Genomic DNA, 25,401 nt, shown 5'->3' on the forward strand with positions numbered 1-25,401 from the left:
CTGAGGAGTCTTGACAGGGTGGATGTGGAGAGGATGTTTCCTCTTGTGGGAGAATCTAGAATTAGGGGTCACTGTTTAAAAATAAGGGGTCGCCCACTTAAAATAGAGATGAAGCGAATTTTTTTCACTCAGAGGGTCATGTGTCTTCAGGTTACTATTGGATCAGCCGTGATCTTATTAAATGGCAGAGCAGGCTCGAGGTGCTGAATGGCCTACTCCTGCTCCTTGTCCATATGTTTGTTCTTACTGGATGCTGACTTACGAGTAGGCCCCATATCTGAACAGTAATAGATCTCTCTTGGATTGATTGCTATTTGCATATGGCATTGTGGGGTTCACATATAGTCCTCTGCTGTAAGTGTGCCTTCTTCACATTGACCACATAGGTGAAATAACAGGTTTTCTGGGGTTTGGGGAGGTGGCTATTAACCTGCTGGAAATTACTCCAAAAATCGCATCATTAAGGGAACATGAAGAAACCAATCCATTTTTTTTCTCTGGAACAAGTAAGGGTACCCTGGTATAAATGTGTTCTACCCCAATTTCCTGTCCATCTACTCCTGGTCATGCTAGGGTACTTCCCACTACAGCAACTAGTGAAAGTTAAGATCCACAAAGGCAGACATTTCCATGAGTTTGCCAATTGTCCATCGATGACCACCAAAAAGTACGACCTACCTTAGATTTGCTCAATTATGTCTCTTCTGATATAAATTTGATCAACAATCTCACTGCAAACCTAACCCTAACTAGCTACTCACCCACCGAAAACTGCCCCACAATGAAAAATAGAAGCCAATTTGTTTGTCACAGTACTATTAATAATATAATGTATACTTTCTTCCCCATAATACACAAAGCATGTATTTTCTAATAGGAAGTTAAAATAGCAGTTATTTTCTGTGTTTGTTGTCATTTCTGATTCTGGTAGAATTGTATGATCTACTTACATTATTTTTTTAGGTCAGGGTTATCGGTCAAGATTATCTTCTGATTGGTGGCATTGTGGTGGGCCAGGATTCTGCCAGTCCCTCCAGTGCCACTAAAACTCTGATTCAATGGTATTCCATAGAACCATAGAACACTACAGCACAGAAAACAGGCCATTCAGCCCTTCTAGTCTGTGCCAAAATATTATTCCGCTAGTCCCATTGACCTGCACCTAGTCCATAACCATTCAAACCAGAGTCTGCCATTGCCTGGCTGAAAAACATTAACCCTTTGCTCAAAATGCTTGTAAAGATCTGCCCTGCAATTACAGACCAATAAGTTTAACTTTGGTGCTGGGGAAACTTCTAGAAACAATTACTCGGGATAGAATTAATAATTACATGGAAAAATGTGGATTGATTCGGAAGAGTCAGCATGGATTTGTTAAAGATAAATCGTGCCTAACTAACTTGCTGGAGTTTTTTGAAGAGGTAACAGAGATGGTTGATGAGAGCAAGGCTGTTGATGTGGTGTATATGGACTTCCAAAAGGCATTCGATACAGTGCCACACAACAGACTTGTGAGGAAAGTTATAGGTCACAGAATAAAAGAGGCAGTAGCAACGTGGACACAAAATTGGCTAAGGCTTAAGAAACAGTGAGTAATGGTTAATGGGTATTTTTCGGGCTGGAAGAAGGTTTCCAGTGGAGTTCCCCAGGGGTCGGTATTGGGACCCTTGCTTTTCCTGATATATATAAATGATCTAGATCTTGGTGTGCAGGGGCCAATTTCAAAGTTTGTTGATGACACAAAACTTGGGATTATTGTAAACTGTGAGGAGGACAGTGTAGAACTTCAAAAGGACATTGATATATTGGTGGAGTGGGCAGATAGGTGGCAGATGAGATTCAATGCGGCGAAGTGTGAAGTGATACATTTTGGTACAAAGAACATGAAGAGACAGCATAAAATAAAAGGTATTATTCTAAACGGTGTGCAGGAGCAGAGAGACCTGGGTGAATATGTACATAAGTCATTAAAGGTGGCAGGACAGGTAGAGAGAGCAGTTTCTAAAGCATACAGTATTCTAGGCTTCATTAATAGGGGCATAGAGTACAAGAGCAGGGAGGTTATGACGAACTTATATAAGACAATGGTTAGACCTCAGCTGGAGTATTGTGTACAGTTCTGGGTGCCACACTACAGGAACGATGTGAAAACATTGGAGACAGTGCAGAAAAGGTTTACGAGAATGGTTCCAGGGATGAGACACTTCAGTTATGAGGAAAGATTGGAGAAGTTGGGACTGTTTTCCTTGGAGAGGAGAAGGCGGAGAGGAAACTTGATAGAAGTTTTCAAAATCATGAGTGGAGTGGACAGAGTAGATAGGGACACACTGTTCCCACTCATAAATGGATTGAGAACCAGGGAGCAGAGTTTTAAAGTGTTTTGCAAAAGAAGCAAATGCAAGGTGAGAAAAAACTTTTTCACACAGCAAGTAATTAGGGATTGGAATAACTGCCTGGAAGTGTGGTGGAGGCAGGTTCAACTGAGGCATTCAAGAGGGCATTAGATGGTTATCTAAATAGGAACAACATGCAGGGTTACAGGGAAAAGGTACTAAGTTAAAATGCTCAGAGAGCCAGTTCAGAAACGATGGGCTGAATGGCCTCCTTCTACACCATAACAATTCTGTGATTGTGTGAAAAATTCCTCTGAGGATCTCTGCTGAAGCATACCGGCAGAGATCAAGAGGGCAAGTTATGGCCCAATAGCCCGGAAATTTCTTTAAGTTGCCTTGCAAATAAAACTTTATGAGAAGTATGGCCAAACTCACACTGATTCAATTGTCTAATGACTTGCCTTGTTGATACCTTTCTGACAATTATGTCTGAGATAATTGTACCCTCAGCGGTGCAGTGTACGATTGTGGCTTTTATCAAACTGAGCTGGAAATGTTTATTTAGACTGGGGCAGCATATTTATCAGATTCTAACAAGACCTGTGGCATAATCAGAATAGAATAGACAACTGAAGGACAACCTCCTCAATGCGGGAGGGAAGTGAAGTTTCCTTGGCATTAAGGTGGCTGAAGTTGACAATCCTGGCAAAGGAAGTCAGAACCAAATCAGCTGTCTGACATATTTGGTCAATAAAGTAGTCCATGTTGTAATATGCCTTTAAGGGGTATCAGAATGATGTTGCTAGAATGGAAATGTGTCATGTGACCCAGTCTTAGTTTCACTTTTGCTTTGAGCAGAGCACACACATACAGCTTTGATGCCTTCAAGCTTTATGCCTATGTATAACTGTGCTCAAGTGCCTAGTCTTAACAGATGAATCCACAAAGTGTTTCCCCAATTGGTATGAGTGATTGCTGCCTTGTGTCTTGTACAGTAAATAAGCCCAAGGTATTATAATAACATGACATAGTGATCAGTAGTGGCAAGACAAGTGCCAACAAGATAGTGTACAGGTAACATGGTGAACAGCTATAGATTGTGCTACATGACAAGGGACAACCCTCAATGTGTTAGTCAAACTGCAATGAAGTTGCAGTGTTGGATCGATAGTGAGCAAGGGAAATTGAAACAAAAAAATGGAAAAAAATAAATCAGGCCAGAAGTTGAGATTATAACAGACGGCTTCAGGAGTTGCTAAATAATAAATTGAATAAATAGCAAAGATGCCATTACTCTGTGGTGCATTCCTGCCACAACTCGTCTTCATGGGCAGAGCTTTGGAAAAGTGCATGATAATGGCCACAGTGACACTCATCCCAGGAACCGCAGAAGAAAGGTCAGAATGTCCATAAAATTCCCCAGTTTGAATTTGGATGCAACTGACCTACTATCCAAATTCAAAATGCTTAAACAGCATGCAGAGCTATGGTTTCTTGATTCAGATGTGTCTGAACCAGACAAGCAAACCATAGAAATTCACCTAGCAATTGGGCATGAAAGCCTACATAGGCTGAAGGTCAAGATGAACAGAAGAAGAGTTAAAAGATCCCCAAAAGAAATGGACAACATTGGAAGACCGGTTCAGAATCAGGTTAAACTTCTGTATTCATTGACTAGAACATATAAACATACGAAATAGGAGCAGAAGAAGACCATTTGGCCCCTCAAGCCTGCTCTGCCATTCAGTAAGGTCATGGCTGGTCTGTTTGTGTTTTGAGTTCCACATTCCCATCTACCCCTGATAACCTTTGGATCCCTTGCCTAATAAGAATCCATCTGCCTCTGCCTTATAAATATTCAGTGACCCCACTTCCAATGACTTTTGAGGCAGAGAGTTCCAAAGTCACCCAACCCTCTGAGAGAAAAAGTTTATCCTCATTTCTGTCCAAAAAAGAGCAACCACTAGTTTTAAAACAGTGCCCCCTGGTTCTGGACCCACCCACAAAAGGAAAAATCCTTTTCACATCCACTTTGTCAAGCCCATTCTGGATCTTATATACTTCAATTCAGTTACCTCTCACTCTTCCAAACTCCAGTGGAAACAAGCCCAGTCTGTACAACCTACCTTCATAAGACAACCCATTCATTCTACGTATCAATCTAGTAAATCTCCTCTGAACCACTTCCAACACATTTACATCCTTCCTTAGATAAGGAAACAAAAACTGCACACAGTATTCGAGGTGGGGCCTCACCAATGCACTATATAAGTGAAGCATGACATCCTTACTTTTATGTTCAATCCCTCTCGTAATACAGGATAGCATTCCATTAGCCTTCGTGATTAAATGCTGTACCTGCACAGTAACTCATGCACGAGAACATCTAGATCCCTCTGCACCTCGGAATTCTGCAGTCGTTCTCCATTTAAGTAATACTCTGCTTTTTTATTCTTCCTGTTAAAGTTAAAAACTTCACATTTTCCCACATTATGCTCCATCTGCCAGATTTTTGCCCACTCACTCAACATATCTATGTTTGGCTCAGACTCCTTATGTCTTCTTCACAGCATACTTTCCTACCTATCTTTGTGTCATCTGCAAATTTAGCTATCATGCATTTGCTCCTCTCATCTAAGTCATTAATGTAAATTGTCCCATATGGGACTCCACTAGTCACATCCTGCCAATCAGACAAAGTCCCACTTATGCATAACTTGTTTTCTGTTAGCTAGCCAATCCTCTATCCAGGCTAATATCTTGCCCCCTACACCATGAGCTTTTATTTTCTGCAATAACCTTTGATGTGATACCTTATCAAATGTCTTCTGGAAATCCAAGTACAGTACGTCTACAGGCTCCCCTTTTTCCACAGCACATGTTACTTCTTCAAAGGACTCTAATAAATTGGTTAAACATGATTACCCTTTCACAAAACCATGCCGACTCTTCCTGATTACCTTCTGTTTTTCTAAGTGCCCAGCTATAACCTCTTTAATGAACGCTTCTAATACCTTCCCCACGACAAATGTCAAGCTAACTCGCCTATAGTTTCCTGTTCTCTGCCTCCCTCCCTTCTTGAATAGAGGGCTTATATTTGTTAATTTCCAGCCTGATGGAACCTTTCCAGAATCTAGGGAATTTTGGAAAATTAATACCAACGCATCTGCTACCTTATTAGTCAACTATTTTAAGACCCTAGGATGAAGTCCATCTGGACCCAAAGACTTGTCAGCTCGCAGTTCCATCAGTTTGCTCAGTATTGCTTCCCTAGTAATTGTAATTTCACCCAGTTCCCCTCTCCCTTCCACCTCCTGATTTACAGCTGTTACTGGAATATTTTTAATATCCTCATGGTGAAGACAAAAGCAAAACATTTGTTCACTTCACCTGCTATTTCCTTATTATCTTCTATTAACTCCCCATTCTCATTTTCTAGAGAACCAACACTCACTTTACCTACTTTTTTCCTGTTTAAATACCCGTAGAAACTCTTGCTATCCATTTTTACATTTCTACCTAGCTTCCTCTCATACTCTAATTTCTTTCTCCTGATTAACCTTTTAGTCATTCTCTGCTATTCTTCATATTCTGACCAATCACCTGACCTGCTACTCAGCTTTGTGCAGTTATATGCTTTTTCCTTAAGTTTAATGCTTTCCCTAACTTCTTTAGTTAACCACGGATGTTCTACATCATGGAAACTAAAGGCCCAGCGATTGCAGGGCTACTAGCATGTCGTGACCTCACACTACTGTTATGATCCTTGGCCAGACCCTAAGTTGTTGGTGAGATATGGTTAGGGACCAATGACATTTTGTTTAAAGTGGACAAAGTTTGAGATCCAAGAAGCTTACTAAATGAAGAAAGCTGCAAGATTCCATGGGTTTTGAACAAACAAAAATAAACTTTACAAGGTTAGAAACATAAAACAACTTACAATATATACCGTATACCCGAATATTGAAAGTAAGTCTGAGACACATGTGAATCAACAAGTCAACTGTGATCAAGGACACCACACTACACAATAAATGCCAAATGCAACCAAAACAGGTTCCATGGATTTCGCAATAACCCACCCTGATGTCTGCAACATTGTGAGTCAACCAACCTCACTGAAATTCTGTCGCTCTCATGAGTGTTTCCAATCTTCACCTATGACGATCTCACCTTAGAACTGTCTCTAAACGTTCCTCCAACTTGGACAGCAGGGTTTCAATCTCACCTTGCAAGATTTCATTCCCATGGGTTCCTGAATATACTCAAGCATCAACTTATAAGCATAATTTCAGCTCTTTGACCTCACCAGGTAGAATACCAGTGCTCCAAGGGGGTACATTTCCTCCATCGGCCTGCAGCATGGAGTCACCAACCTTCGACTGCCTTCTTGGATCTTCAGGACTTCTTCTTAGTCCTCTTTGATTACCAGGGCTAGTCCCAACCCCACTTCACTTAAAGTCTACCCCCTGCAGCCCTTTTCTCTAATTGGAACCTTTCTCTATTTTTCTTAACTTAATGGGGACCTGTTTCTGTCCACTGTCTTTTGTCCCTGTCTCTGTGACACTTCTCTTCAGATTAAAACTGATTGACTGACTCAAACTTCACTGACCCTTGAACTGATTTGACGACCTATCAAAACACTTAAAAAGCGTCCTTCCCTTGTTACTGGGCAGGAACAAATGTAACAAGCAGTGGAACATCTTATACCTTAAATGTTATAATTTCCAGAGTCTACTAACTTAGCACACAGGGGCACAGGAAAAAAAACAATCCACGGAACCAGTCAGACATCAGAAGGCAGATCAATGAGAGAAACTACTCCTATCACCTCAGTTATGACCTAACATCGAAATATCAAGAATGCTTCAACAAAATTGGCAGTAGCAAGGGAGCTATAACATTACACATTCATGAGAACGCACGTCAATCAATTGATCCACCATGTAAGTGCAACATCCACATACAAGACAAATTGAAGGTCGGACTAGATAAAATGGAGAAAAACAGGCTCATTAGAATAATACAAGAGCCCACTGATTGATGCAACCCAATCACATGACATAAAGAAGGACAGATTTTTGAGAATATACCTCAATCCACAACGTTTAATCACAGCTTTAATATGTTGTCCTTACAAAATATCCACATCAGAATTGTTAAATTCAAGATTTGCAGGCTCAGATTTCCTTGCTCAAAGCTTGATGCCTAGCATGGTTATTGGTCAGTACATCTCACGGAGAAATCCTAGGAGCTGACTACATTTTGTACCCCATTCAGATGATACTGTTTTCAATGACTTTCTTTTGGGCTATCGGTTAGCCAGGGTCACTTTCAAGCTCACATGGGCCGCATTACATGCACTGGGTCAGGATGCATCTGTATTGCAGATGATACAGCTGTTTTGGGAAGAATGAAGCAAGAACATGACCATAATCTGCACTTATTGATGCAGGCAGCACGTAATGAAGGATTGGTGTTCAGCAGTCTGAAATGCGACATCAATGTGCAACAGATTCATTTCTTCAGTTCTATTTATTCCGGTGCTGGTCCCAAACCCCCTAAAATAGAGGATATTAAAGCCATGCCAATGCCTCAAGTTAAGGACAATCTTCGAAGATGTCTAGGTCCCTTTAATTTCTTGCCTTTATAGATTCCCAAGTTTGCTGCAAAATCTTCATCACTAAGGGAATTGTTGGGAAAGGATGTGCCTTTCCTGTGGCACAAAGACCACCAATACCTCATTGAAGCACTGAAACAGTCATTATCAGGAGCATCAACATTGAAATTTTACAATCCTCGAGAGACAACCTACCCTGGAGACAGATACCTCACAGAAAGGTTTGGGAGCATGCATAATAAAAAAGGCAAACCGATTGCATTTACTTCAAAGTCTTTGTCCATAACGCGATCCAACTACTCCAGCATCAAATGGAAAACATCAGCTTTAGTGTTTGGAATCATTTGTTTTCATACCTATCTAATTGACAATAAATTTGTGGTAGAAACTGACCACAAGCCACTGGAGATGGTTTAGCGAAAACCATTGACCAGTGCACCACCAAGGTTGCAACATCTCCTGATAAAATTTCAAGGTTATGACTTTGAGATTAGGTACAAGCTATGTAACTTGATGGTCACATCGGATACACTTAACAGATTGCCTAACCCAGTGAAAGCAGGAGCTATATCCTTAGATCTACATGTTGACATCATTGGCAACGAACTTGAAGATGTTGTCCCAGTTGACCTAGTACATTTTGCACAGCACAAATGCCAACAGCTACAAGAAGAAACAGTGAAAGATCATACACCAGAGAAACTATGGAAGGCCATCATCGCAGAATGGCCAGATTCAATGCAGCATGTCCACCAACACGTGAGACCATTTTGGCCTTACCAGGATGAGGTAGGCATCTCCCGGGGAGTTATTGTTAAAGGCAGGCAGGTCATCATACCGGAATCTTTGTGACCTGATATTCTTCAACAACTTCATTACTCACACATGGACATAAATCGGATGAGAAGACCTACCTGACTGGGTATGAGCAATGACATTGGTGTCATCATCAAGAAGAGCGAGACATGTCAACAGCATATGCCAAATCAGCACAGAGCACCACTGATTCCACATGAAGATCCTGCCCCATCCTTGGCCCAAAATCACTCGCGACCTCTTTCACGTCAATGGCATTGACTTCATTGTCATCGTCGACTACTTTACCAAGTACCCCATTGTTCGATAATTACACAATACATCAAGCTCATCCAGGATCCCACAGAAGTTATGTGGTGCTCAGCTGAGGTGACAAGGATTTGTTTGCAACCAAGGTCCTATGAAGTCATTACACACAAAGGCACAACAGTGAGGTGTAACTGAGGACAAATCAGATCCATTCCAGCTCTTCAACCTTTGGATAGTCCTATTGTATCTAGGACAAGATCCCAAAAGCAACCAGGAGCAACATCCAAGAATGACAATCCCATGGATCACTGTGAGAAATTGAAGAAACCTCCAGGCAAGGTTACCATCACAAGATCTGAGTGTATTGGCAGATTACGAACATACGAACAAGGAGCAAGAATAGGCCAGTCGGCCCCTCCATTTAATAAGATCATGGCTGATCTGATGGTAACCTCAAATCTGCATCCCGCCTACCCCGGTAACCTATCACCATCTTGCTTACCAAGAAACTATTCACCACTGCCTTAAAAATATTCAAAGACTTTGCTTCTACTGCTTTTTCAGGAAGAGAGTTCCAAAGACTGACACCCCTCTGAGAGAAAAAATTTGGCCTCATCTCCGTTTTAAATGGGCAACCCCTTATTTTTAAACAGTGACCCTTAGTTCTAGATTTTCTCACAAGCAGAAACATCCTCTCCACATCCACCCTGTCAAGCCTCCTCAGGATCTTATATGTTTCAATCAAATCACCTCTTACTCTTCTAAACTCCAGTGGATACAAGCCTAGCCTGTCCAACCTTTCCTCATAAGACAACCCGCCCATTGTAGATATTAGTCTGGTAAACCTTCTCTGAACTGCTTCCAATGCATTTGCATCCTTTACCCTTTACAGACTCATCAATTCACCAGTTCTATGCATTTACGTAATGCTAACTAAACATGAACATGTATTATAAATAGTTATGGAATGGTGGGAAGTGTCTTTAAAAATGAAAGGGGAATGTGCCCCTTTAGAGAGAGAGTTCCTAGAGGTGGTTGTAAATTTCTTAGTAATTTGAATTTTAGACTTTTCAGCACGGTAACTCAGACTGACCCCCCCCAAAAAAATCTGTCAACCTCCCCTAATTTTTGGTTCTTTTACTGTTTGCCTCTTTTAGGCTTCCTCTCCAAAATAATATCTCACCCCACAGGCGATAGTTTGGACTGAGGAAAGGGAATTCCTTTCAGACCTTTGCCAATTATATTTTCTAATTAACCACTGGGATTTGTGCCAGAATAACCCAGCTTGAGCAGATCGCCCCAGGAAAGCATCTGACTTCCACTTTGCGCCTCCTTCTTATAGTTTAGCTGCCCTTATAGAGAAGCTGTGTGCAGTATATAGTGCAATAGTATTAAAGTATTTTTGGAAATGCTAAAGAAATGCTACCACAGTTGTGTAAGTGTCAAAAGATTACTCACAACTTAGAAGTAGGTAAGAAGTAAAATAGTATTATTGATTTTTTTTTCTCTCTGTTTTGAGGATGAGGGAGTTGTATCAAAATAAATATGCCTGCCTGATGCTCTGGGCATATATATTGAAATAAATCTTAAACCTGAAATGGCATTTGCTAACTCAATTACTGTGTGACTGTCAAGCATGCATGAGAATACTTATTTTTTTTCTAAAAGCAATACATAGTGCACATTTATTAGAGGGAAACTATGCCTCTGGCATTCTAGATTTGTTTACCCAGGAGCTCCATCAGAAATAAAATAGTTTTTCAGCCATCATAGATGTAAGATTTCTTCCTCTCCTGTGCGGCTGAATGCTATAAATGCCCAGTTCATCTGAACGTGCGGAACAGTGAGAGCTCCAACATTTGCTGCAAATAATTTAGAATTGTGTTAAATGCTTTGTGGGATGCATTATCCTGGCAAATGTAATGGATCTGACTTCAAATCATTAACGGTGAGACTGGAATTAAAGAATTAACCCATGATGTACACCGCCCAGAAGGACAATGGGAGCAAGTGAGGGTGTTCTCCTCGAAGTGACACACCATCCCAACTTGGACACATATCACTATTCTTTCTTTACCACTGGGTCAGAATCCTAGAACTCCAGTATGACTGATAAAAGAAACATGCTGTCAAGGATTTTCATCTTACAATCATCAGGGCAGATGCAACAATGTCAAATTTCAAAGGGAGCAACAATTTATACTGCATGAGAAAAGGGGCAATGATTGGTTGGCAAGTCGGCTCTGATTGGTCAAGACTTTGCCATGGTAAATGCACCAGGGGGCTATTGCCCCCCATGCTTTTGTTCATTCAAAAAAAGGTGCAATGACTCCATATATTTCTTTTAATTGCAGAGGACAGCTACCTGCATATGAATATATGTAGCTTCTAGGAAGTATAAGTGAGCTACATTGCAAGCCCAACTGATAATTTCAAATTGGTTGTTAGTATAATTCTTAGCACACTCGGGGTTGTTCAGCAAATGCTGTCCAATCACGGAATCACATCCAACATTAGACATGGGAGTTTTGCAAGCATGAGTTGGTTGAGTCAAGCTGCCTTCAAGCCAAAAAGACATTCTGTCTACCACACAAATGAGTAATGCAATATATGAATTTCAGTGCCAGTGTGATGCCAGGTATGCAGGCCATATGTCCCAATGGCTGGTGCATCCTGTCAAACAGCATGTCCTTCAGCTGTTCGCAATAGGCAGAGTACTGACCATACTCAAGAACAAACAGTTGATTCAAGAGTAAACAGTTGATGTGCCACAGGCATAAAGACCCAAACAGTATTTCTGGATGAAGATTTCACTAGTAAAACACAATCAGAATTATACTTCATGAAAAATAAATGGCAGCAGCATTATTGAGTGCACTTCCATATATACGACTGACATATATCAATTAGGAGGCAGGAACTTTATGCATAAAATTTGTACCAAAGTTTTTTTCTCTTGCTTACAAGATTCTGGAATATGTTCATAGAATCAAAGAAAGTGGGCATTTGGCCTCTTATGTTCATACTGGTTCCCTGCAAGAACAACTCTGCTAGTTCCAGTGCCACCCCTTTTCCCTGTAGCCCTGCAAGTTCTTTTCTCTTCAGCTACTTATCCAATTCCCTTTGAAAGCCACCATTGAATCTGTCTCTTTCACACTATCAGGTTATGCATTCCGGATCCACTGCATAAATAAAGCTGTTCTTCCTACCGCCTGAGCTTCTTTTGCCATTCATCTTAAATTGGTATCCTTTGGTACTTGACCAGTTTCTCCCTAACTACTCTGTCTATACTCTTCATGATTTTGGACACACCTATCAAATCTCCTCTCAGCCTTCTTGGGCAGCACTTTCCCGTTGGCGAGCGGGGGTCGGAGCCCACTCGCCAACGTGTAAAATGACGCGTGTCCTGATGTCACCGCGCGTCACTCTGATCCCTAGTTCGGCGAGCAGGCAGCAGAGTTGGCTATACGCCCGCCGAACTGTCAAAGGCCTATTAAGGCCCGTTAAAACTAATTAAAGTACTTAACTGAGCTGCCCGTCCAACCTTAAGCTTGGCGGGCAGGTGAAGAGCCCACGTGGCCTTTGCATTTTTCATGAAACCTCATCCACGGGCAGGATGAGGTTTCATGAACTGTTTTAAAATCCAATAAAAATGTGTGCATTTATTCTTTGACATGCCCCAGCTCGTGCATTAGTGTCACATGAAGGGACATGTTTTGACAGTTTAAAAATTCTTTATTTTGAACTTTAAGACTGAAACAAATCTCCCTCCATGCCTCAGGGAGATCTCTGTGCTCTTCCGCGCGCATGCGCAAAAGAGCACAGGGAACCACTCGGGGAATCGCACCCCCCCCCACCTCCCCCTTTCCTCCCAACACAGGGAGCGCCCAGCGCTTCTGGGTGAGTGTCACACTGGGCGGGCCTTAATTGGCCCACCCATGTAAAATGGCTGCATGGCCCTGATCGGGGGCGCCAATCGGGTTTGCGCCCGCCCCCGCACAACACCCCCCCCCCCCAAACGGGGGGAAATTGCTGGCTTTTTTTTCTAACAAGTACCCCAACTTCTCCAGCTCTGAAGTCCCTCATCCCAGAAACTTTCTCATGAATCTTTCCTGCACCCGCTCTGAAGTGCTCACATCCCTCCTAAAGTGTGGTGTCCAGAATTGGACACAATACTGCAGTCGAGGCCGAACTGGTTCGTAACTTTGTTGCTTTTGTACTCTATATCTCTACTTATAGAGCCCAGAATCTCATATGACTTTTTCACCCACTTACTCAACCTGCCCTGCCATTTTCAATGATTTGTGCAAATATACCCGCAGGTCTCTCTGTTCCTGTATCACCTTTAGAATTGTACCCTTTAGTTTATATTACCTCTCCTCGTTCTTCCTACCAAAATGTATCTCTTCACACTTCTCTGCATTAAATTAAATCTGCCACTGTCTGCCCATTCCATCAGCCTGTTTAAGTCTATCACTATCCTATGCAGAGTTCTACGTTTTGTGTCATTTCAAATTTTGAAATAATGCCCTGCACACCCAAGTCTAGATCATTAATATATATCAATAAAAGGAGTAACTCATGGGGAATAATTTTCCCCCCGTTGGAGGGGAAGTGCAGGAGCGGGCACGTGCTGGCGCGCCTCCGATTGGTGCCCCCGATAAGGGGCATGCTGCCATTTTATGTGTGCAGGCCAATCAAGGACCGCCCAGTGTGATGTCTGCCAGGATTGCGCTCCCTGTGTGGGTGGGGGGGAATCCCTAAGCCGGGAGTGTGCTCTTTCGCGCATGCGGGCACTCATCTCCCTGAGGCTAAGTGCTACCTCAAGGAGATCGGTACCAAATTCAAAAATAGTCACTGTACAAAAATAAAATTTCCCTGACACGCCCCCTCATGTGACACTGTCACATGATTTGGGACATGTCTATCAATTTTATTCAAACTTTTATTAAATTTTTTAAAACCTACATGAAACCTCGTCCCGCCTGTGGATGAGTTTCATGCTTTTTCTGAAGCCCGCCAGGGCTCCCAGCCTTAAGGTTGGACGGGCAGATCCATTAACTAGTTGAATTAATTTTTAATTGGCCGTTGACAGGTCGGGGGGGGGGCGCACAGCTGATTTGGCTGCACCCCCGCCGACCTGAAAATTGAAATGACGCGGGGCGGAACTCCAGGCGTCATCCTGCATCATTTTACTCATCGGTGAGCAGGCCCCGCCCCCTCCCGCTCGCCGACCTCAATATCCTGACCATGAGAACCCCACTATAAACCTTCATCCAGTCTGTAAAGCAACCATTCGCCAATTCTCTCTGTTTCCAGTCATTTAGCAAACCTTGTATCCATGCTTCCACTGTCCCTTTTATTCATACACTTCAACTTTTCTGACAAGATTGTTATATGGCATTTTATCAAACACCTGTTGGAAGTCCATTTACTCCACATCAACCACATTACCTTTATATTCATTCATCAAAAAACTAAACTATGTTAGTTAAACCTGATTTGCCTTTTAAAAAAATCCATCCTGGCTTTCCTTAGTTAATCCATACTTGTCCAAGTGACTATTAATTTTGTTCTGGATTAGCATTTTAAAAAAACCTTTCCACCACTGAGATTGAATTGATTGGCCTGTAGTTGTTGGTTTTATACTAGGAGCCTTTTTTGAACAATGGTGTAACATTTGCAATTATCCAGTTCCCTTGGAAGATTATGGCCGGTACCTCCATAATTTCCACCCTTACTTCCCTCAGCATCCTTTATTATATCCCAACCAATTCTGGTGATTTATCAACTTTAAGTACAGCCAGCCTTTCTAGTATCTAGTATCTAGTATCTTTCTAGTAACAGATAGAGTGTCTCAATTGCTTCCTCTTTCATGGTGACATTAGTAGCATCTTCTTCCTTGGCAGATACAAGACAGATACAAGGTACCTAATTAGTAGCTCAGCTTTGCTCTCTGCCTCCAAGCATAGAGCCCTTTTTGGTTCCATAATCAGCCTGACCCCTCCTCTTTCTATATTTTTACAAGGTATATACCTATAGATGACTTTTGGATTTCCTTTTATGTTAGCTGTCAGTCTATTCTCATACTCTTCCTTTGTCTCTCTGATTTTCTTCTTCTTGAGATAAAAATAGCAACTGGTACACATAAGAAAATAAAAATTAGGAGCTACAGCAGACCATATGGTCCCTCAAGTTTGCTTTGTCATTTAATAAGCCAAGACTGATCTTTGATCTCAACCTTGCTTTACTGCATAATCCCTGTATCACTCGAATCCTTTCAAGTCCAAAAATTGATCAATCTCAGCTTTGATTATATTGACCGAATTAAAACTCATGGCCCTCTAAGGTGGAGAATTCCAAACATTGACAAACTTCAGAGTGAAGAAATTCCTCCTTATCTCCTAAATGGCCAATTACCCTATCCTGCAACGTTGTCCTATAGTACCAGAGCCTCCAGCTAGGAGAAATAGCCTCTCTAGCATCTACCCTGTCAAACCCTCAAAGGATTGTATATATTTCAATGAGATCAGCATTCATTCTGCTGAACTACCGAGAGTATAGGGCTATTCTATTCAATATGTCCAGATAGCACCACCTTCTAATCGCTAAAATCAAGCTAATGAACCATTGTGCACTCCTTCTAAGGCAAGCATATCCTTCCTTTGGTACGGAGAACAGAACTGTATATAATACCTGAGGTGTGGTCTTACAAAAGCGTTATGTTATTATAATGATGTAATACCCTGGGGCTTATTTACTGGACAAGGTACAAGGCACCCATTGTTCATCAGGGTAAAGACTAGGCACATGAGAACAGTTATACATAGGTATGAAGCCTGAAGGCATCAGAGCTGACTGTGCGTACTCTGCTCAATGCAAAAGTGAAGCTAACACTGGATCACATGAGACATATCCCTTCTAGTGATGTCAGGCTGATATCCCTTTTAAGGCATATTACAACAGAAAGCTCTGTACAATTGTTGTTAGACTTCCTTGTACACCAACTGCCTTGGAATAAAGGCCAGCAAACCATTTTACCTTCCTATTTGCTTGCTGTACCTGTATGGCAACTTTCGGTGTTTCTTGCACAAGGACAGCCAAATCCCACCGAATACCAACATTTTATAGTTTCTCACCATTTAAAAATATGTTCCGTTTACCTCTTTCTCCTATCAAAGTGAATAAAATCATATTTGCCCGCATTATACTCTATCTCCCACCTTCTTGCCCACTCGGAAAGGTGGTACCATACTACTGAGAGTGTCATCTCCCTGGAGTATATTTACTGTTGGTGCTCAGTAGATTTGTTTTCCCAAAATCTTTCTTCCTATGGTTGAAAAGCTTTACAAAGTATTTTTTTAAATCAGCTTTTCATTTTTAAAAGCAAACTAAACTTATCAATCAGAAGGCATAGCTTAGCGGTTAGGAGTTCAGTGTAATGGCTCCATGGATTTATGTTGCGTATTCATGGCCAAAACGCTTCCCTCCAGTCAACCACTGTATCAGAAAATATTATGAGCACCTGCTGCCAGCAAACACCATTGTTAAGCATACCCAGATGCTGCACCGCTTAATGCAAAATAACTATATGTTTGCAGTTCTTGTGTAACAGCAGTGCTGTCTTTTACAACTCTCCCATGTGTGAAAGAGAATGAACCATATCTTAGGACATGGCCTTACCATTTAAACATCATTGTGAAGCGGGTCTGACTCCGGAGTGAAGCAATGTGAGACTCCCTGAACCTATTAGTCTCATATTGCTTGGGTAGCGTATATTGAAAAAGTGCCTCGGTGTGCCTTACACTTTCTGGGCAATAATTAGACCTGCTGGTGTTCATTTAAATGGTCAAACAGTGGGTATGCCTTCTAACTGCAATTTTAACTGCTAGGAAAGGAGCTCTGTGCCTGCATCTAATGACATATGTCCAGAATCCTCTATCCATCATGCATAAGAATTGGAGTGCTCGCCAAGCAGTGCAAGTATGGTGAACAACAGAGAAAGCTGGCAATATGTATTTGATGTGCTAACACCAGTAAGGAGAAAAGACAGTTAATTTATCAAGCACAGACTTTTTTTTTAACTGATGGAACAATTATAGGGAACATGTGCTTAAAAAGTAAAAGATACCCACTATACTCTCTAAGTAATGGTCTGAAACTCACTGAATATTCATGCACCACAAACATGCATTAGCACAGTTATTAAAAGTTTCCATAGTTGATACTGTAATATACTCTTACAGTTCTTTTGAAATCAGATGTATAAAATAATGAGGGGCCTAGATAGAATGAAGGACCTAGTTTCCTTATCAGAGAGGTTAATAATCATAGGGCACAGATTTAAAATTAGTAGAAGGTTTAGAGGGAAGTTCAGGAGAAATTCTTTCATTGAGAGGGTGGTAGGGGTCTGAAATCCTCACTTGAAAGGGTGATAAAGGTATTTCAAAAAAATACTTCAATGTGCACTTGAAATGCTGTAACATACAGGGCTACAGACCAAGAGCTGGAGAGTGGGATGAGACTGGATGGCTTCTTTTTGGCTGGCATAGACATGATGGGCCAAATGGCCTCCTCTGTGCTATAAATTTCCTATGGCCGGGATTTTCCGTGCCCGCCAGCATCGGGCGTGTTCAGTGGCGTGAGCGGACAATATGGCGAGAAGACCAGAAATCGGTTTCATGACGTTGTGAAACCAGGTTGCGATCGTCCGCTCCACCCGCCAATGGCGGGCTGCAGCCCCCGCCATCAGACATCGGGAAACTCATTGTAATACATCAGCATGTCATTATAAATCCAGCCCAGTGGACTCACCCCCTCCCAGCTGGATCGTCCGCCCATGTCGACGGGAAAACACTCTGTCGTGTTTCACAACAGCATACCTAAGGTGTGCGCTTGCCAGACTGCACTTCATTCGGAACTTCAAGGTTTGTGTGCCTCACAAGTGGCCTCAGGCAAGGGAAGAAGCTGCAGGACAAGAGCTGTACTGGAGAACGAGGGTATCCCAGGGTTTGTGTAGGGGCACATGTTGATTTGTGGAAGAGGTCTCAAGGTGGTGAGGACTGAGGAGGCAGTTTCCAGAGGTGATGAGGCCAGATGGAGATGTAAGGGTATGTGTGTGAGAATGGGTGGTGATGTCCCTTGAGCTGGCAGTGAGTGAGATGCCAGTGAATGTGTGATGGGCTTGAGTGTGTCAATTTAAAGTGATGAGATGGTTGCCTTACCCTGGCAGCACGGATGAGACCATTCATCCTCTATCTGCATTGGATGGACAACCTCTCCTGTGCAGCACTGGCACTAATCACCACTGCCATTGCCTGCCAAGCCAGAGTGGTAATGTAGCTGCCCCTCCTGCGGCCAGAATGGGGGTAGAGGACAGCACAGCGAGCCTCCACGGCATCCAAAAGGTGCTCGAGGGCTGCAGTCTTCTTGCCTTTCGGGGCCATGTCTTCTTTGCTGCAGTCCTGGGCTGGAAGGACTGAGTGCGGCTGTACTTTAAATGTGGTGCCTGGCGTGATGAAGCAGCAAGGGGATGGTGTGACGGGCGAGTGAGAGCCCACCCGCCATGGAAACGGCATGGTTACCGGGAATGCATAAGCAATGCAGCAGGTTTGGGATGATATGGCGTGAAAACCCGCCATTGCGGCCGACGGGTAAAACATCGTTTTACCAGCCCGCTAGTGCACTTAGTGCAAATCTGGGATACTCCGCCCTATATTCCTATTGATGTAGTTAGGGAAGAAATGTTTTAATATTCATGGGGGAGCTTTGATGTACAGCTGGGATAAATATGTCATCCACTATAGCCAGCCTTACTGCTCTAGCTGAGTGACTGGTTCCTTGTAGAGATGAACCTTCTGCCTCATGGTCCAGATTACCTTAGATTGATGTTGTCTGACTTCTCCTAGGTGGCCCAGGTCACTAAGCAGGATAAAGCTGTGTAAAATGCAGCAGGCAACGATAATTCTGGACACCACAGACAGGCTCTACTGTATCCTTTCTATGAAAATGCATTCCCACCTCTAGAACCACAGAGGGATGGCCATTTGGGATATGCATAACTCCTATTTAGGCAAAGAGCAATTACATTTCCCTTAGCTAACATGCACAGATGGTTGTTGGGTAGAGATTTAAATAGCTACAGCAGTGAAAGCCAAGGACACCATGAAATAAACAATGATTTTTTTGGATGAACATGCATCCAATTAATATAATTAACAAGCATATTCCCATGTAAGGAACAAGTATTAGCATTGCTGAACAGGCCAACCAATCCAGCACCTATTTTATATGGATGTCGAGCTCCAACTGTGCAGTTCAGGTTCTAAAACTGTCATTAAAATTATTTTTAAGGCTTTTAGCACTTAAGAAATTTAAAGCTTAAGTTAATGAGCCTAGTGTCACTTGCCTAATAAGCCTGCAGCCCCACAAGTACTTGTCCACTACATTATACAGCATTATGTACAACTGCACACAACAAACCTCAGTGCCCAATAATATAGATCGCCTACAGTTAATGTGCTTCACTGCTTTACGCACCGAGATTTACATTATTGATAGCTATGTCCCTGTGAAAGTAGTTTAGAGTCATGATGTCTAATTACCTCAATGAGCTATTGTTGTCCCTGGAGCACTTATCATGCTAAAGGTCAGAAATGACCTCCAGTGAGATTTAGGAGCCCTTTTGCCCATTCATCCTTTTGTATAATAAAATGCAATTAAAAACATACTTTACTGATGTGGTTCTTGTGTGTATCAGCAAAAACTAGATCTAAATCCAACTGGAATCCAGACGAGTGTTGGAGAAACTCCAATAAATAAAATTCTGAAGTTAGTGCTTTGTGCCAACCATTTTACTCAAATTTACTGTTACAATAACTATTGCTGACATTATCAGTTCTGCTTTAAAGTAAAATGAACTGGTATAATGCTGCAATGACTATGTACTGGCTAACAGACACTTAAGCCTTATGTCAGCTTGTCAAATACTATCAGACCACTGTCATTGTTGGACTACAGTTCAACAACATCTGCCAGTGTTTTCAATACAATCATATCAGCACAAAGCCTCTTCATTGAAAATCAAAACGCGCACACATCAGAAGCAGACCCGACATTCTAGGTAAGGAACCGAGAGGTTTTCATTTCTTTTTGCAAAATGAACTTTATACTGAAGTTGATTAACAATGGCAAAATGCAATTTCAACCCTATATCATCAGGACACTAAAGGTATCGTCCATACGCTTGGACCATTATGTTGCTTGAATGAACTATTTTTGAGATTACCATTCATACACATTTATTTCACAGATGAATCACCTTGTATTCTTTCTTTATCTGAAGCAATGTATTTTATTGTGTACTCATATCATGCAGCATGTAACGCTATCTCATTATCTACAAAGAACAATGGTCCTGGATTTGCTTGGAGTTTGTCATCATTAGTTACACCTCTTCTCGCAAGCTTCAGCTAGACAAATTTTGTATTTCAAATTGGTGGAAGTGTGAGTTGATAATGGCACAGCGAAGACAGGTGAACAATGGGACCAACAGTCTATCTCCTTAACCAATGAGATTTAAGGTTTGAGAAGGAAAGAGAGGAATTAAGGAGAAGGCAAGAGCACGAATTAGAGCCAAATCATCTACAGAAACAAAAATAAAGAGATAGAAAATTTGGAAGAAAATGTAAGGAAAAAATTTTAATATTTAATTTTAAAATCCTCTGAAAACAATGTATTACCTACAGGAAAGAGACTCTACAGTTTAATTATCCCATTTCTGGACGAGAGAGGTTAAGCCACATTGTAGGAACATGAATCTCATCATCAAAAGGTTCCTTAAACTATGAAGTACCAGTCCTAATTTTTTGTGGCGAGTTTAACTGATAATTCATGAACAAATGCAGCAACTTCTTGAGATCCACAAGGCGACTGAGAATGAGCTGTCATTTTCACGGGGCTGATGATGAACTGGCTGAAATCATCCAGCAATTCTGTGGAAAGGTGCAACCACATATAGCTGGAAAGTTTGCACACGAATAACAGCATGCGCAACTTACCGATAATGTGCCAACAAATTCTAGCCCGATGATTCTAGTCATGAATATTCTACTGAATGAGTGGAGTGTAATTATGTCATTCAATTTAATGGAATTATTGATAAATATTTAATCGATTTATCTTTTACCTGTCCAAAATGGATTATAATTTAGTTGACATCTACTGTCCAAATTCAGTAACGTTTCTTAGTGGAATCCTTTTAATCAATTGACATTTCAATCTTTCACCTCTCCCGGCCATTTTTCTTTTTCTTTATCTCGGGATGAACACTGTTGTTTAGGCAGCTTTGCGCAGGGCACTGGGAATGTACCTGATCAGCCGCTGTACCTTTGGCATAAGGTTGTCAGAATTGCTCCAGAACCAGATAAAGGCCATTCATCCCATTGTGTCCAGGTCATCTGTCTGCAAGAGCAATTCAGCTAATCCCACTCCCCACCCTTTCCCTTAACTATAAATTTTGTATCTTCAGGTGCTTATCCAATTCCCTTTTGAAAGCCACAATTGAGCCTACCTCCACCACTATCCCAGGCAGTGTATCCCTGATCCTAACCACTCACTGCTTTTCTTTGTTGTCAAATCAAAGCACTCAGGCTTGCCAAGACTGTCTCTCCCAGTGGGTGAATTTTCTTGGAGGTTCTAACACTTGGCTACCATAATTTTAGTGGAAATGCTGTCAAAATCCATGAAAAACATATTTCATGTCATTTTTCCATTATTTCCTAGCATGTCAACTGATGTAACAGCAGACAAGTGGGAAAATCCCTTCAGAAATTCAGCTCGTTGATCTTTATTGTTCTCAGCATTAGTATTCTAGGGTTGAATTGTCCCTCAAGAGGAAAAAGACTTTAAACTTTCTGAGGAAGAGAAATATTACAGGAGTAGCCAATCACACTCCTCTATTAGTCATTTTGATTAATAATTAAATAAGCCATTAATTAGGTCATTAGTTATTAGCCATACTGTATGTGGACAATGCATATCTCTCTCATCAGTGAAATCCTATATGGTGAATCATTTAAAGGAACATCAAGAAAAATTGTTAACAATTAAATGATTTTGCAGCTGCAGTTATTTTCAAAATGTTCTTCACATTGAACAGTAGCCATTTACTAGAATATTCCCTGACTTAACAAAATACTAAATACAACATAAAGGAACTGAATAGTACAGTTCTTTGGCACCATTGTTCTTATACATCTGTGGGCAGGGCTTCAGTCGAGTCAGAACTATTCAATTGCAAGTGCCCTCTGTTGGTTTTAAGGGCCTGGCAGGACATTAATTTGTGTAGTCTCAACATACTTCCAAGTGCAGCACCACAGCATGAAATTGTCCCCAGTTTGACACTAAATTAGCAATTTCATTTATGCCTTAATTATACTATGATTTACACACACCACTATGCTCACTGCACATCAAATCTGGCACAAAGGTCCCAGTGTAAAACCAGCAACTCCAAATCAACCACAGTTGTGTTTATGGGACTGCGATATTTGCAGATCTGTGGTTGAACACTGAAGTAACGATGTGTTAACAGGGTAACAGTGCCCCCTAATCCAATGAGCATCATTAATGCCAGAACACTGTTACGAGCATTGAAACTGCATTGCTATTTTCACCAATTAAGCGACTGAGAAAGCTGTGGGTTAAATTCCCGCTCCAGAAACTCGATCACAAAAATCTAGGCTGACAATCAAGTGCTGCATCGTCAGAGTCGCGGCCTTTTGAATGAGAAGGTAAACCACCTCTGCCCTCTCAGGTAGACATAAAAGATCCGAGGTCATGGTTTCAAGAGCAGGTAAGTTATGTCTGGTTTCCTGGCCAATGTTTATTGCTCAACAGTGTTACTAAAAGAACGGGTTATCTGGTCATCATCGTGTTGCTGTTTGTGGGAACTCGCTATGTGCAAGTTGGTTTCTGTGTTTCTTGCAGTACAACAGTGTCTACGCTTGAAAAATTACATAATTGGCTGCAAAATGCTTTGGAACCATGAGATCAAGAAAGGTGCTATGTAAATGCATGTCTTTCTTCCTACTGCGGTAGACAACACAGCAGTAGATAGGTCTTTATTCTAAATAATAAACTTTGTTCTTTATTATTGTAGACTATACATAGATAGGTGTACCAATGAGTATTATCATGAGCTTTCTGAAAAATTATGAAATATAACACTTATCATCTCCTAGCGGTGATCTCTTAAAAACAGTTTCCTCACTGTTGAAACCTATCCCTTTCTCCCTTCAAACTCATTGTCGTATTTATGGAAATCAAATTCAAGTGTAATTGCCATCTTTGTAATAAAAACAGAAAATGTTGGAAACATTCAGCAGGCCAGGCAGTATCTGTGGAGAGAGAAACAAATTTGATGGCCCAGATCATCTAGTCTCTGAATCGTCAGAGACCAGGTGTACCCCCAAGATGTGCTTCGAGATCCTGCAGACGTCCTGACGCACTGACTCTGTGGGAATTTTCCGGAAAGTTCAAAATTCCAATGGGCAATTCCCCTGCTCCTCCAAAAAATTCCCCTGGGATCCTCCAAAAAACCTCCAACTCTGAGACTGTTCTGACTTACTCACCTGAATAGGACTCATCTTGCAGACAGAGTCAGAGCAGAGACAGAGGTAGACCTAGAAGGCAATTAGAACCGGAGGAGAGAATAAATTGAAAGCCAGGCTCGGGGGCCCAGCACTTATCCTGTAGAACAGAGTCGTGACGGACCTGATGTGGACCTAGAAGGGAAGCACTAGAACCAGGAGAGAGAATGAGAGCCAGGCTCAGAGGCCCAGCTCTTACCTTTCAGACAGGATCGAGAACGATCCTGTGGTGGACTTCTACTGTTACATCTACTGCTACAGCTAGCTGAATATCCTCCACAACATACCTCCCCACCAACCTCCTGACTCGCCCCCGTGGTACCTGACTAGCCCCCACCACCCAACTCCCTCTGACCTCCAACTTCCATCCACACCCCCCCAACCCGACCTGACCATCCACCACCAGTTGGCACCCCCACCCAGCCGCCTGACTCTGCCCGATCTGGCCTGACCAGCCCCCACCAGCCTACTGACCTAGCCCCTGACCTCAAACCCCCAACTCCCCTGCAACCATCCTGACTAGCCCCAGCCTGACAACCTCTCCCGACCCAACCCGACTACCCCCTACCCACTCACCCACCCTACCAACCTACTGCCTTACTCAACTGCCTCCTTACTCAACTACCACCCTACTAACCCTCCACCCTACCCAACCTCCACTTTACCCACCTACTACCCCACACAGCTACCACCTTACCCACCTACCATCTACCCACCCGCCATCCTACTCATCTTACCCAGCTGCCAACCTACTCATCTACCACCCTACCCACCTAACACCCTACCCAGTTACCACCCTACCCAGTTACCACCCTACCCAGCTACCACCCTACCCAGCTGCCACCATACCCACCTACTGCCCCACCCAGCTGCCAGCATACTCACCTGCCATCGTACCCAGCTACCACCTTACCCACCCATCACCAACCCACCTACCGCCCTACCCAATTACCACCCTACCCAGCTGCCACCCTACCTGCATACCACTCTGCCCATTTACCCCCTTACCTCATTCACCCTATCCACTTACACATCTACACATTCGCCCATTCACTCACCCATTCACTAATACACTCATTCACTAACACTAAAAAGCTGTTTAAATGTCCCTAAACTTTTCACTGTGTCAGTGAACACTTAACAGGATACAACAGCTAGTGCCATAAAAGGGGGGCATGGCTGGTCTACCCCGCAATGACCCAGTGCCACGAGGAAGCAATTCGATGGAAGACCAGTCCATATTTCTGATGAAGCCATGATCGGAAGAACCCAGCCTGAAATGCGGAGCAGAGTAGTGGCACAAAGAAGTAGGAGCATAGAGGCAATCCGAGGATTGTTACCACCCCTTGGAAGATTGGGGTCAAAGTTTCAGGTCAATGATTGCTCATCAGAACTCATACTGTCAGTCATTTCTGAATAAATTTGCAAGAAAGGAATAAAGCATTGGAATGATACTTGTAATTATAATGTGTAGGTTTTTGCTCATTTAATTTTACTCACATTTCACTTGGTGACAATTGCTCCAAAGAGCTAACTAGTGTAGGTCACTGATTCTAAATTCTTGATAATTACACCATTATATGTAGTGAAATTTCCTGTTTATGATAACTATGTTAACCTGGAGGCAAATATGGGCTAAAATTCCACCGCTTTTATTGTGGATGTTTGTCCCACTGTTGTCAGATTGTGGGGGAATGGCTACAAACTGTGCAACAAGTTATAGAAAGGTTGA

This window comes from Cetorhinus maximus, chromosome 22, assembly GCF_964194155.1.
Source record: "Cetorhinus maximus chromosome 22, sCetMax3.hap1.1, whole genome shotgun sequence".
NCBI classification, from domain to species: Eukaryota; Metazoa; Chordata; class Chondrichthyes; order Lamniformes; family Cetorhinidae; genus Cetorhinus; species Cetorhinus maximus.